This window comes from Cervus canadensis, chromosome 28 (assembly GCF_019320065.1).
Source record: "Cervus canadensis isolate Bull #8, Minnesota chromosome 28, ASM1932006v1, whole genome shotgun sequence".
Classification (NCBI taxonomy): Eukaryota; Metazoa; Chordata; class Mammalia; order Artiodactyla; family Cervidae; genus Cervus; species Cervus canadensis.
Genome location: NC_057413.1, coordinates 22,862,566 through 22,875,779, shown reverse-complemented (window position 1 = coordinate 22,875,779; position 13,214 = coordinate 22,862,566). Strand labels below are relative to the sequence as shown.

General features: G+C 49.6%; 9 non-coding genes across 9 annotated transcripts; 5 read left to right on the top strand and 4 right to left on the bottom strand.

The window, feature by feature from the left end:
• Positions 1–814: 814 nt before the first annotated feature.
• On the top strand, positions 815–887 carry TRNAV-CAC. Its single transcript has one exon. It is a non-coding gene; the product is annotated as a tRNA-Val (tRNA).
• Positions 888–1,709: 822 nt separating this feature from the next.
• Positions 1,710–1,783, top strand: TRNAI-AAU. The gene has a single exon. It is a non-coding gene; the product is annotated as a tRNA-Ile (tRNA).
• A 3,043-nt stretch (positions 1,784–4,826) lies between these two features.
• Positions 4,827–4,898, top strand: TRNAM-CAU. Its single transcript has one exon. It is a non-coding gene; the product is annotated as a tRNA-Met (tRNA).
• Positions 4,899–5,422: 524 nt separating this feature from the next.
• On the top strand, positions 5,423–5,504 carry TRNAS-GCU. The gene has a single exon. It is a non-coding gene; the product is annotated as a tRNA-Ser (tRNA).
• Positions 5,505–6,031: 527 nt separating this feature from the next.
• On the top strand, positions 6,032–6,113 carry TRNAS-GCU. Its single transcript has one exon. It is a non-coding gene; the product is annotated as a tRNA-Ser (tRNA).
• Positions 6,114–8,309: 2,196 nt separating this feature from the next.
• Positions 8,310–8,391, bottom strand: TRNAS-GCU. Its single transcript has one exon. It is a non-coding gene; the product is annotated as a tRNA-Ser (tRNA).
• Positions 8,392–8,917: 526 nt separating this feature from the next.
• TRNAS-GCU lies at positions 8,918–8,999 on the bottom strand. Its single transcript has one exon. It is a non-coding gene; the product is annotated as a tRNA-Ser (tRNA).
• Positions 9,000–9,523: 524 nt separating this feature from the next.
• Positions 9,524–9,595, bottom strand: TRNAM-CAU. The gene has a single exon. It is a non-coding gene; the product is annotated as a tRNA-Met (tRNA).
• A 3,043-nt stretch (positions 9,596–12,638) lies between these two features.
• TRNAI-AAU lies at positions 12,639–12,712 on the bottom strand. The gene has a single exon. It is a non-coding gene; the product is annotated as a tRNA-Ile (tRNA).
• Between the last annotated feature and the right edge of the window lie 502 nt (positions 12,713–13,214).

The window sequence follows — 13,214 nt, the reverse complement described above, 5'->3', positions numbered from 1 at the left end:
GATGGTTCCGGTTTGCCATTCTCTGCCCAGGTAGTCCATGGCTCGGAGATTCGTTAGCTCGGCTTGCCCCGGAGAAACAAACTGACTTTGGATGTTCCTGATGATATCTATCACAGCGGTGTTAGTGCCTTGAGGATGTTACCGACCACAGCAATTCTAGTCTGACTCTGGTTGATTTGTGCTCAACTGGCGCAGAATTGAGGTCAGAGGGGACAAGTAAGGACTGCCTGGCAGACCAGTGGGCATTTGCCCCTCTCCGCCCCTCGGTTTCTATCAGCCAAACACTGCCCGTCACAGAATGGGCAGCTGCTAGAGTTCGAGGGCACCGAATCTCGCTCACTTTTCACCCAGGATCATTGAATCAACTTCAATCATTGCAATCCTTTTCTGGCACTCGAGAGATGGTGGTCACAGAACTTCCTAAGGTCACACAAACCCGCACAAGACAAAATCGAGCAGATTCCCGACGTCTTCTGTACCCGGACGCTGCCTAAAACGTCTGCTCTGCCTCTGGCAAGGAATTCTTCGCTTAGAGGTAGTATTTGCTTAGTGTGACTCATTGACTGTAGCGTTGTTGGTCGTGATAGGAGGGCGCACTCAACGTCGATCATTTCCTGAAAGAGAAAACCGATTCGGTGTGGCCAGCTTGGGCTAGCCGGGAGTCTCCTTTGTGACCGACCCGGTGGACTGTAGCCTACCAGGCTCCTCCCTCCATGGGATTCTCCAGGCAAGAATACTGGAGTGGGTTGCCCTTTCCTTCTCCATGGGACACCATTGGAGGGCGGAAGAAAACGACTAGGAGGGGAGAAAGCAAGTTTCCGTAGTGTAGTGGTTATCACGTTCGCCTCACACGCGAAAGGTCCCCGGTTCGAAACCGGGCGGAAACAGGAAAAATGCTTCGGGGTTTGCATTTTGAACCGTTCTCAGGAAACTTCCCGGAGAAGGCAATGGCACCCAACTCCAGTACTCTTGCCTGGAAAATCCCATGGACGGAGGAGCCTGGTAGGCTGCAGTCCATGAGGTCGCTGAGAGTCGGACACGACTGAGCGACTTCACTTTCACTTTTCACTTTCGTGCGCTGGAGAGGGAAATGGTAACCCACTCCAGTGTTCTTGCCTGGAGAATCCCAGGGCCGAGGGAGCCTGGTGGGCTGCCGTCTATGGGGTCGCACAGAGTCGGACACGACTGAAGCGACTTAGCAGCAGCAGCAGGAAACTTCCGAGAAACTCGGTAGATGAGGAGGCTTCCGAACTCCCACCGAGCCTCACCCGTAAACCTGGGGGAACTACCGACGATCCGACCCATCGAACTCGTCTTCAGGCACCGTATTCCATCTCCTACGGCAGAGCCTGCACTCAGCCCAGCTTAAGGCGCTTTCTGCGAGCCTTTTACACAAACAGCAAAGTCTTCCATGGATTCCCCGGGCCGTAGGCCGCAGCTTCCTCCGAGAAAAACTTCGGTTTCCTCGTTCACGTCAAGGAATACGACCGAAAACCAATTGTGCCTTCTTTTCCTTTGGTTTTCTTCTCCGAGAAAGCGTCTCGGCGACTCATTCTTTTGACTGAGGATGGAAGGCAACGACAATGACGAAACTCTCTTAGGAGAAGTAACAGTAAGGGTCAGTTGGAACTTGACATTTTGGAGGGGGAGGCGGGGCGGAAGAGGCGTTAAGAGGAAAGGAAGGAGAGAGGAGAACTTGCGCAGACGGAGGCCGGTTAGCTCAGTTGGTTAGAGCGTGGTGCTAATAACGCCAAGGTCGCGGGTTCGATCCCCGTACGGGCCACTGTCCTCTTTGGTCACCTCCTCCGGCAGGCTGCCACCTGCTTTCCGAGGCAACGTACCTCTTAACCTACACGGTCCCGAAGATCGTGCGTAGAGTTCCCTTGCGGTTGCGGCTGTTCCGCCGGGACGCCAGCCTCATCAGTCCTCCACTGTCTACTGGAGGATGCTGGCTAACCACGACGCCTTCTGCTTTTGCCTTCAGTCTTTTCCAGTGAGTTGGCTCTTCGCATCGGGTGGCCACAGTGTTTGAGCTTCAGCTTCAGCGACAGTCCTTCCAATGAATACTCGGGGTGGGTTTCCTTTAGGATTGACTGCTTTGATCTCCTTGCAGTCCAAAGAACTCTCAAGTCTTCTCCAGCACGAATTCTTTCGCGCTCAGCCTTCTTTATGGTCCAGCTCTCACATCTGTCCATGACTACGGCAGAACCCATAGCTTTGACTGGACGGTCCTTTGTCGGCAAAGTTACATCTCCGCTTTTTAATACGCCGTCTAGGTTGGTCATAGCTTTTCTTCCAAGGAGCAAGCGTCTTTTAATCTCGTGGCTGCGGTCACCGTCCGCATTGATTTTGGAGTTTTCCCCTTCTGTTTGCCATGAAATGATGGGACCGGATGCCATGATCTTAGTTTTCTGAATGTTGAGGTTTAAGCCAGCTTTTTCACTCTCCTCTTTCACCCTCATCAAGAGGCTCTTCAGTTCCTCTTCGCCTTCTGCCATCAGAGTGCTATCATCTGCCTATCTGAGGTTGTTGATAGCTCTCCTGGCAATCTTGATTCCAGCTTGTGATTCATCCAGCCCCGCATTTCACATGACGTACCCTGCATAGAAGTTTAATAAGCAGGGTGCCAATATACATACAGCTTTGCCCTATGCCTTTCCCAATTTTGAACCAGTCCCTTGTTCCACATCCAGTTCTAACTGTTGCTTCCTGACCCACAGACGGGTTTCCCAGGAGACAGGTAAGGAGACAGTTAGAGTCCTCCAACGTGTTCCAAATCCACCACCCTCACATATCTTTTACCCACTCGTTATCCAGTTTAGCTCTCCACTTAACCACAAGCCCAACATTTTTCCAGGCAGGCAGGGTTCTCTTTCCTCTGGGACCAATGGATGAGGACAGAGGGCCGGGCAGGGTCAGATGGTGGCCTAAGGAGAACAATTTGGTGGGAGGTGGGGGCGGGGGCAGTGGAAAAGATTCCTGGCAACCTTTTGTCAAAAGCGTATTGGATTTTAAGTTGTCTTTCCAAAGTAGTTGCTCAATCAACACCCTTTCTCAAATCCTCAAGAGATACAAAGTAAGGAGGCATTCTGAAAAGGTTTTCTTTCCATGTCTCTGAAGACACTTTAAGATGAACTGACAGCCAAGATTGCTGTCCATGTGGAGAGCTTCCCGGAGTTTCCTCTTCTCCCGGCTCTCTCCTTTCCGGTGCTCTGTCCTGCCGTCTCCAGCTGTCTTGGTCTCCTGGACTTTATCCGCCCCGACACTTCAACTCGGAGAATTCACCAGCCTCTGCCTGCACTGGGGCCTGGAAACTCTCTCAAGGCAGTAAAAACTCGGGTGCAATCCGAGATCTCACGTCAGTTCCCAGCAAAATCGCTCATTCATCTCTTTTCTGTCCGGGATTTACCATCCTTCTTTGCCTGATGTTTGGTGTCTGGAAAAGTGTTTCTGATCTGTTTTGCCAGGTTCTGGTTCTTTGAGGCAGGAGGATGCGTCTGATCCTTGTGATTTTGTCTTGGCTGGAAACAGGCCTTTCCGCTCTTTGGAGGAGGAAGAGGCGGAAGCTGAGGTCTCTTTGGTTTGTGGGTTTGTGCTCTGGGGTTGCAGGCTGCAGGGGAGCAGAGAGGGGCAGGTTGGTTCGTGCGGCGGCCTGTCCCAGGGGCAGCTGGCATCGCCCTTCTGAGAAACATGGGGCCTCCTGCTGCTTGTGGCAAGCAGTGTGTGCAGATATCGGGCCGGGCTCCAGGGTGCAGCTGGGTCAACCTCTGTGACGGGTTCAGGCTACAGGCCCCAGCGCCGGTCACATGGTCTTCTCCGAGGGGGTGAGTGTGTCAGTGTGTGTGTGTGTGTGTGTGTGTGTGTGTGTGCCAGGGCTGGTTGTGGGAGAGGAGGGCTCTGCTGGGAGAGCAGGGCCTGAGTCCAGGAGTGCCGAGGGGCTGACGTCACCAAAACGGGCATTCTGATCTCTGGCAGGCCCGCAAGCTGAAGGTGGGTGCCTTCTGATGAGGGGGCGGGAGCCTTGGAAGATGGGCGATCCGCACACTCTTTCCTCGTCACCGCCTGGCTGTCACCCGCAGGGCATCGGAACACATACCTGCTGCACCGGTGCCTCCCCCCGAGTCAATTCTGGTCGTCCTCCTTGGTGGCCGGGTGATGATTGCCACTTGGCAGAGCCTCAGAGGCTGGGACTGGATGAACCAACCAGTGGGACCCGCCCAGCACCTGAGTCCACCGGAGGCACCCCTCTCAGCCCCTTGATGCCTCTAGTCCCCGCCTCCCACCCCCAAGTTCTCCTTTCCTTTAGGTTATTACATCTCCGTGGGACCCTTTCCCCAACACTTTATTAAAGGATATTTTAAAATGTGAAGAGCTTACGTGTAAATTGAGCTGGATGAACTTCACCGAGGTATACTACTCCCACGTGACCACCGCCCAGCTCGAGGCTCAGGACATGCCAATTAGCCCAGAAAATCGCCTTATGCCCCCTCGCCAGTCAGTATTGCCTCCTGCAAGCTCATAGCTGTCTGATTTCTAGCGCCAGGTAAAGTGCCTGCTCTTGAATTTCGCAGAAGGTGAGTCATATAGCATATCCTATGGTAAGACTTTTTTTTTTTTTCTTTTTTTTCTTTTTCTTGCCTAGGACAATAGTTCTGAAAGTGATTTGAGTCTTCACACGTACAATAAGTCGTAGAAGTTTGATCTTATTGCTGGGAGGTTTATTCTTCCGATTTTATAAGCAAACCAAAATTTATCTGTACAAGGAAATGGGACGTTGCTCATGGTACTCATGGGAGGGAAAGAGCAGCCTAGCTAGGCCGTCTGTCAGCAGAGTGGCGCAGCGGGAGCGTGCTGGGCCCATAACCCAGAGGTCGATGGATCGAAACCATCCTCTGCTAGGCTTTCTTTTCGTGACTTCCATCCAGTTCGTTTCTCGAGCATCACAGGCACGACACAGTTCATCAGCTTACAGATGCACCTTTCTCCCTTCACCACTTCTAGAACCTTCCTAGTTCCTAATCATTATAAACCAGCAAGCGTTTTCCTTTCCCGTCCTTTTTCTTTTCTTTTCTTTTCTTTTTCTTTTGTCCTGGGCGGGGGCCCTGGGGCCGGGGTCGGGGGAGGGGGTGAGGGTGTAATAACAAAACCGGCCCTCCTCACTCATTTCCAAGAGAGGCAAACCTCTGGTCCTTCTTACTTCGGAATAGTTGACAAGTTTACCGTCCATTTCCAATGGATCAGCACTACTTCTTCCAGGGAATAAAGTACACACTTGATTCCAGTTAAGGTTAGGTTTCATATCTTCTTTACACTCGAAAGAAAAAACTTTTGTTTGTTTTTTTCTTGATTTCTGCCTGAGGACTGGTCCGCGAGTCTCCTACTGTCTGTCCCTTGTCTTTTTATGACTATGCACGCGCTGTGCGACGAGGTGGCCGAGTGGTTAAGGCGATGGACTGCTAATCCATTGTGCTCTGCACGCGTGGGTTCGAATCCCATCCTCGTCGTCCGGTTGGGTTTATGGCCTTCTGTTGTGGCTCAGCTGGGGAAGAAACCACCACCCGCAATGCGGGAGACTTGGGTTTGTTCCTTGTGTGGGGGAGATATCCATGCCCTACTTTTTCACTCCGACAGTTCTAGTTAACGGGAATGTTTTGTAAATCCTTCTTGAAGGCAATACACATTGCTATTACTTATGAAGATTCCAATCGCATGGACTTTGTGGGAAAAACAGAAGGAAAGGAGTTAAGTTAAAAAACGCAGGAGAATCAGATTACAGAAAATAGAGAAAAACTTCACCGTGACTGTGAGGCAATGTAAGTACTGAAGAAGAATGAGAATTAAAGCTGGAAACACAGCAGGTTAAAAGACCATCAAAGTGTTCCCAAGGAAGGAGGAAAGAACCCGTTCTTTGTGTAAATTCTCTGAAAAAGCCTGCAGTTTGAAGAATGGTACTGGGCACAAACGTGGAACTATAAGGCTTTCCAAACAGTAATATTTTTTAAAAGTTTTCAGAAATTACAGTTTCCTGTGAGACGAGGTGGCCGAGTGGTTAAGGCGATGGACTGCTAATCCATTGTGCTCTGCACGCGTGGGTTCGAATCCCATCCTCGTCGTCCGGTTGGGTTTATGAGCTTCTGTTGTGGCTCAGCTGGTGAAGAAACCACCACCCGCAATGCGGGAGACTTGGATTCAATTCTTGTATGGGGAAGATATCCACTCCAGTGTTTTGGCCTGGAGAATTCCATCAACTATAATCCACCGGGTCACAAAGAGTGGGACATATCTGAGCAACTTTCACTTCTACATGAGTTACTAAATTTAGATTAAGTTATCTTGAATGTTTTGTAAATCCATGTTGAAAGCAATGCATGTTGCTATTATAAAGACACCAGTCGCATGCACTTTATGGGAAAAACAAGCAAAGGAATTTAGTTTGAAAGGCAGGAGAAAATGAAATGAATATGGTAAAATAAAAAGGTTTCTGCATCAGAATTCAGCTGGCAAATTCAAGGAGGAAAACACACAAAAATTTTAGGAAAGTTTTTCTTTCTTTTTTTTTGTACAGTATTGTTTAATGAGTCCTTAGACTGTGACAAGAAAATAAAAATCCTCGAAACAGCAAGCACCATAAATAATGAGAAAACTTCAAAAAAATCAAATGGGGGAAAAAATGTGATACAATTGGGACTGGGAGGATGGTGAGGGAAGTGGGGGAGTGGGAGGGTGAGGTGAGGTGTAGAGGGACCTGCTCTCCTGTACTTATTGCTTTGAAGATGTTCTTATTTGGAAGCCCACTAAACTAACATACTTCAACTTACTTTGCCTGGTTACCCTGTGTGGATCACAACAAACTGGAAAATTCTTCAAGAGGTGGAAATACCAGACCACCTGACCTGCCTCCTGAGAAATTTGTTTGCAGGTCAAGAAGCAAGAGTTAGAACTGGACAAAGAAAAACAGAGTGGTTCCAAATCGGGAAAGGAGTAAGGCAAGGCTGTATATTGTCGCTCTGCTTATTTAACTTATATGCAGAGTACATCATGAGAAATCCCGGGCTGGATGAAGCACAAGCTTGAATCAAGATTGCCAGGGGAAATATCAATAACCTCAGACATGCAGATGACACCATCCTTATGGCAGAAAGCAAAGAATAACTAAAGAGCCTCTTGATGGAGGTGAAAGAAGAGAGTGAAAAAGTTGGCTTAAACCTCAACATTCAGAAAACTAAGATCATGGCACCTGGTCCCATCACTTAATGGAAATAGATGGGAAAACAGTGGAAACAGTGAGACCTTTATTGGGGGTGGGGGGGGTGTCCAAAAATCACTGCAGATGGTGACTGCAGCCATGAAATTAAAAGAAGTTTGCTCCTTGGAAGAAAAGTTATGACCAACCTAGACAGCGTATTAAAAAGCAGAGACATTAGTTTGCCAAAAAGGTCTGTGTAGTCAAAGCTGTGGTTTTCCCAGTAGTCATGTATGGATGTGAGAGTTGGACTATAAAAAAAGCTGAGTGCGGAAGAATTGATGCTTTTGAACTGTGGTGTCAGAGAAGACTCTTGAGAGTCCTTTGGACTGCAAGGAGATCCAACCAGTCCGACTAAAGGAAATCAGTCCTGAATAGTCATTGGAAGGACTTATGCTGAAGCTGAAACTCCAATACTTTGCCCACTTGATGTGAATAACTGACTCACTGGAAAAGACCCTGATGCTGGGAAAGATTGAAGGCAGGAGGAGAAGGGGATGACAGAGGATGAGATGGTTAGATGGTATCACTGACTCAGTGGACATCACTGACTCCAGGCGTTGGTGATGGACAGGGAGGACTGGTATGCTGCAGTCCATGGGGTCCCAAACAATCAGACTGGACTGAGCAACTGAACTGTACTGAACTGACCCTCTAAATTGTTCAGAGAAGGGACTAGCTGGGTTCTGACCAAAACTTTGGATCCCTTGACTCTGCAATTTGTGCCACAACATGATAGATATAAGCCATATATCATGCCCTAAGAATAGAGAGCAATAGCACTCAGTCAAGCATGGAAGAGCACTAAGCTAAGATATAGAATGAGTGGAGAATGAAAAGATGCGAAACGAGGGCAGAAGTTGAGAACTAGAGTGTCACCAGTGAGGAATGAGATTACAGAAAATAGAGAAAATCACCACAGAGTGAATACTGGAGTATCCGGGTTGAAAATGAAACTGCAAGAACAAAGAAAGTCAGAGGCAGAAAGAGGTGAGGTAGAAAAGTTGTATACAGTTCTTTTGTCAAGATACGGAGCAAAATTTGCATTTCCCCTCCACCGGAGGACCGACGAGGATGGGATTCGAACCCACGCGTGCAGAGCACAATGGATTAGCAGTCCATCGCCTTAACCACTCGGCCACCTCGTCTCACAGGAAACTGTAATTTCTGAAAACTTTTAAAAAATATTACTGTTTGGAAAGCCTTATAGTTCCACGTTTGTGCCCAGTACCATTCTTCAAACTGCAGGCTTTTTCAGAGAATTTACACAAAGAACGGGTTCTTTCCTCCTTCCTTGGGAACACTTTGATGGTCTTTTAACCTGCTGTGTTTCCAGCTTTAATTCTCATTCTTCTTCAGTACTTACATTGCCTCACAGTCACGGTGAAGTTTTTCTCTATTTTCTGTAATCTGATTCTCCTGCGTTTTTTAACTTAACTCCTTTCCTTCTGTTTTTCCCACAAAGTCCATGCGATTGGAATCTTCATAAGTAATAGCAATGTGTATTGCCTTCAAGAAGGATTTACAAAACATTCCCGTTAACTAGAACTGTCGGAGTGAAAAGTAGGGCATGGATATCTCCCCCACACAAGGAACAAACCCAAGTCTCCCGCATTGCGGGTGGTGGTTTCTTCCCCAACTGAGCCACAACAGAAGGCCATAAACCCAACCGGACGACGAGGATGGGATTCGAACCCACGCGTGCAGAGCACAATGGATTAGCAGTCCATCGCCTTAACCACTCGGCCACCTCGTCGCACAGCGCGTGCATAGTCATAAAAAGACAAGGGACAGACAGTAGGAGACTCGCGGACCAGTCCTCAGGCAGAAATCAAGAAAAAAACAAACAAAAGTTTTTTCTTTCGAGTGTAAAGAAGATATGAAACCTAACCTTAACTGGAATCAAGTGTGTACTTTATTCCCTGGAAGAAGTAGTGCTGATCCATTGGAAATGGACGGTAAACTTGTCAACTATTCCGAAGTAAGAAGGACCAGAGGTTTGCCTCTCTTGGAAATGAGTGAGGAGGGCCGGTTTTGTTATTACACCCTCACCCCCTCCCCCGACCCCGGCCCCAGGGCCCCCGCCCAGGACAAAAGAAAAAGAAAAGAAAAGAAAAGAAAAAGGACGGGAAAGGAAAACGCTTGCTGGTTTATAATGATTAGGAACTAGGAAGGTTCTAGAAGTGGTGAAGGGAGAAAGGTGCATCTGTAAGCTGATGAACTGTGTCGTGCCTGTGATGCTCGAGAAACGAACTGGATGGAAGTCACGAAAAGAAAGCCTAGCAGAGGATGGTTTCGATCCATCGACCTCTGGGTTATGGGCCCAGCACGCTCCCGCTGCGCCACTCTGCTGACAGACGGCCTAGCTAGGCTGCTCTTTCCCTCCCATGAGTACCATGAGCAACGTCCCATTTCCTTGTACAGATAAATTTTGGTTTGCTTATAAAATCGGAAGAATAAACCTCCCAGCAATAAGATCAAACTTCTACGACTTATTGTACGTGTGAAGACTCAAATCACTTTCAGAACTATTGTCCTAGGCAAGAAAAAGAAAAAAAAGAAAAAAAAAAAAAGTCTTACCATAGGATATGCTATATGACTCACCTTCTGCGAAATTCAAGAGCAGGCACTTTACCTGGCGCTAGAAATCAGACAGCTATGAGCTTGCAGGAGGCAATACTGACTGGCGAGGGGGCATAAGGCGATTTTCTGGGCTAATTGGCATGTCCTGAGCCTCGAGCTGGGCGGTGGTCACGTGGGAGTAGTATACCTCGGTGAAGTTCATCCAGCTCAATTTACACGTAAGCTCTTCACATTTTAAAATATCCTTTAATAAAGTGTTGGGGAAAGGGTCCCACGGAGATGTAATAACCTAAAGGAAAGGAGAACTTGGGGGTGGGAGGCGGGGACTAGAGGCATCAAGGGGCTGAGAGGGGTGCCTCCGGTGGACTCAGGTGCTGGGCGGGTCCCACTGGTTGGTTCATCCAGTCCCAGCCTCTGAGGCTCTGCCAAGTGGCAATCATCACCCGGCCACCAAGGAGGACGACCAGAATTGACTCGGGGGGAGGCACCGGTGCAGCAGGTATGTGTTCCGATGCCCTGCGGGTGACAGCCAGGCGGTGACGAGGAAAGAGTGTGCGGATCGCCCATCTTCCAAGGCTCCCGCCCCCTCATCAGAAGGCGCCCACCTTCAGCTTGCGGGCCTGCCAGAGATCAGAATGCCCGTTTTGGTGACGTCAGCCCCTCGGCACTCCTGGACTCAGGCCCTGCTCTCCCAGCAGAGCCCTCCTCTCCCACAACCAGCCCCGGCACACACACACACACACACACACACACACACACTGACACACTCACCCCCTCGGAGAAGACCATGTGACCGGCGCTGGGGCCTGTAGCCTGAACCCGTCACAGAGGTTGACCCAGCTGCACCCTGGAGCCCGGCCCGATATCTGCACACACTGCTTGCCACAAGCAGCAGGAGGCCCCATGTTTCTCAGAAGGGCGATGCCAGCTGCCCCTGGGACAGGCCGCCGCACGAACCAACCTGCCCCTCTCTGCTCCCCTGCAGCCTGCAACCCCAGAGCACAAACCCACAAACCAAAGAGACCTCAGCTTCCGCCTCTTCCTCCTCCAAAGAGCGGAAAGGCCTGTTTCCAGCCAAGACAAAATCACAAGGATCAGACGCATCCTCCTGCCTCAAAGAACCAGAACCTGGCAAAACAGATCAGAAACACTTTTCCAGACACCAAACATCAGGCAAAGAAGGATGGTAAATCCCGGACAGAAAAGAGATGAATGAGCGATTTTGCTGGGAACTGACGTGAGATCTCGGATTGCACCCGAGTTTTTACTGCCTTGAGAGAGTTTCCAGGCCCCAGTGCAGGCAGAGGCTGGTGAATTCTCCGAGTTGAAGTGTCGGGGCGGATAAAGTCCAGGAGACCAAGACAGCTGGAGACGGCAGGACAGAGCACCGGAAAGGAGAGAGCCGGGAGAAGAGGAAACTCCGGGAAGCTCTCCACATGGACAGCAATCTTGGCTGTCAGTTCATCTTAAAGTGTCTTCAGAGACATGGAAAGAAAACCTTTTCAGAATGCCTCCTTACTTTGTATCTCTTGAGGATTTGAGAAAGGGTGTTGATTGAGCAACTACTTTGGAAAGACAACTTAAAATCCAATACGCTTTTGACAAAAGGTTGCCAGGAATCTTTTCCACTGCCCCCGCCCCCACCTCCCACCAAATTGTTCTCCTTAGGCCACCATCTGACCCTGCCCGGCTCTCTGTCCTCATCCATTGGTCCCAGAGGAAAGAGAACCCTGCCTGCCTGGAAAAATGTTGGGCTTGTGGTTAAGTGGAGAGCTAAACTGGATAACGAGTGGGTAAAAGATATGTGAGGGTGGTGGATTTGGAACACGTTGGAGGACTCTAACTGTCTCCTTACCTGTCTCCTGGGAAACCCGTCTGTGGGTCAGGAAGCAACAGTTAGAACTGGATGTGGAACAAGGGACTGGTTCAAAATTGGGAAAGGCATAGGGCAAAGCTGTATGTATATTGGCACCCTGCTTATTAAACTTCTATGCAGGGTACGTCATGTGAAATGCGGGGCTGGATGAATCACAAGCTGGAATCAAGATTGCCAGGAGAGCTATCAACAACCTCAGATAGGCAGATGATAGCACTCTGATGGCAGAAGGCGAAGAGGAACTGAAGAGCCTCTTGATGAGGGTGAAAGAGGAGAGTGAAAAAGCTGGCTTAAACCTCAACATTCAGAAAACTAAGATCATGGCATCCGGTCCCATCATTTCATGGCAAACAGAAGGGGAAAACTCCAAAATCAATGCGGACGGTGACCGCAGCCACGAGATTAAAAGACGCTTGCTCCTTGGAAGAAAAGCTATGACCAACCTAGACGGCGTATTAAAAAGCGGAGATGTAACTTTGCCGACAAAGGACCGTCCAGTCAAAGCTATGGGTTCTGCCGTAGTCATGGACAGATGTGAGAGCTGGACCATAAAGAAGGCTGAGCGCGAAAGAATTCGTGCTGGAGAAGACTTGAGAGTTCTTTGGACTGCAAGGAGATCAAAGCAGTCAATCCTAAAGGAAACCCACCCCGAGTATTCATTGGAAGGACTGTCGCTGAAGCTGAAGCTCAAACACTGTGGCCACCCGATGCGAAGAGCCAACTCACTGGAAAAGACTGAAGGCAAAAGCAGAAGGCGTCGTGGTTAGCCAGCATCCTCCAGTAGACAGTGGAGGACTGATGAGGCTGGCGTCCCGGCGGAACAGCCGCAACCGCAAGGGAACTCTACGCACGATCTTCGGGACCGTGTAGGTTAAGAGGTACGTTGCCTCGGAAAGCAGGTGGCAGCCTGCCGGAGGAGGTGACCAAAGAGGACAGTGGCCCGTACGGGGATCGAACCCGCGACCGTGGCGTTATTAGCACCACGCTCTAACCAACTGAGCTAACCGGCCTCCGTCTGCGCAAGTTCTCCTCTCTCCTTCCTTTCCTCTTAACGCCTCTTCCGCCCCGCCTCCCCCTCCAAAATGTCAAGTTCCAACTGACCCTTACTGTTACTTCTCCTAAGAGAGTTTCGTCATTGTCGTTGCCTTCCATCCTCAGTCAAAAGAATGAGTCGCCGAGACGCTTTCTCGGAGAAGAAAACCAAAGGAAAAGAAGGCACAATTGGTTTTCGGTCGTATTCCTTGACGTGAACGAGGAAACCGAAGTTTTTCTCGGAGGAAGCTGCGGCCTACGGCCCGGGGAATCCATGGAAGACTTTGCTGTTTGTGTAAAAGGCTCGCAGAAAGCGCCTTAAGCTGGGCTGAGTGCAGGCTCTGCCGTAGGAGATGGAATACGGTGCCTGAAGACGAGTTCGATGGGTCGGATCGTCGGTAGTTCCCCCAGGTTTACGGGTGAGGCTCGGTGGGAGTTCGGAAGCCTCCTCATCTACCGAGTTTCTCGGAAGTTTCCTGC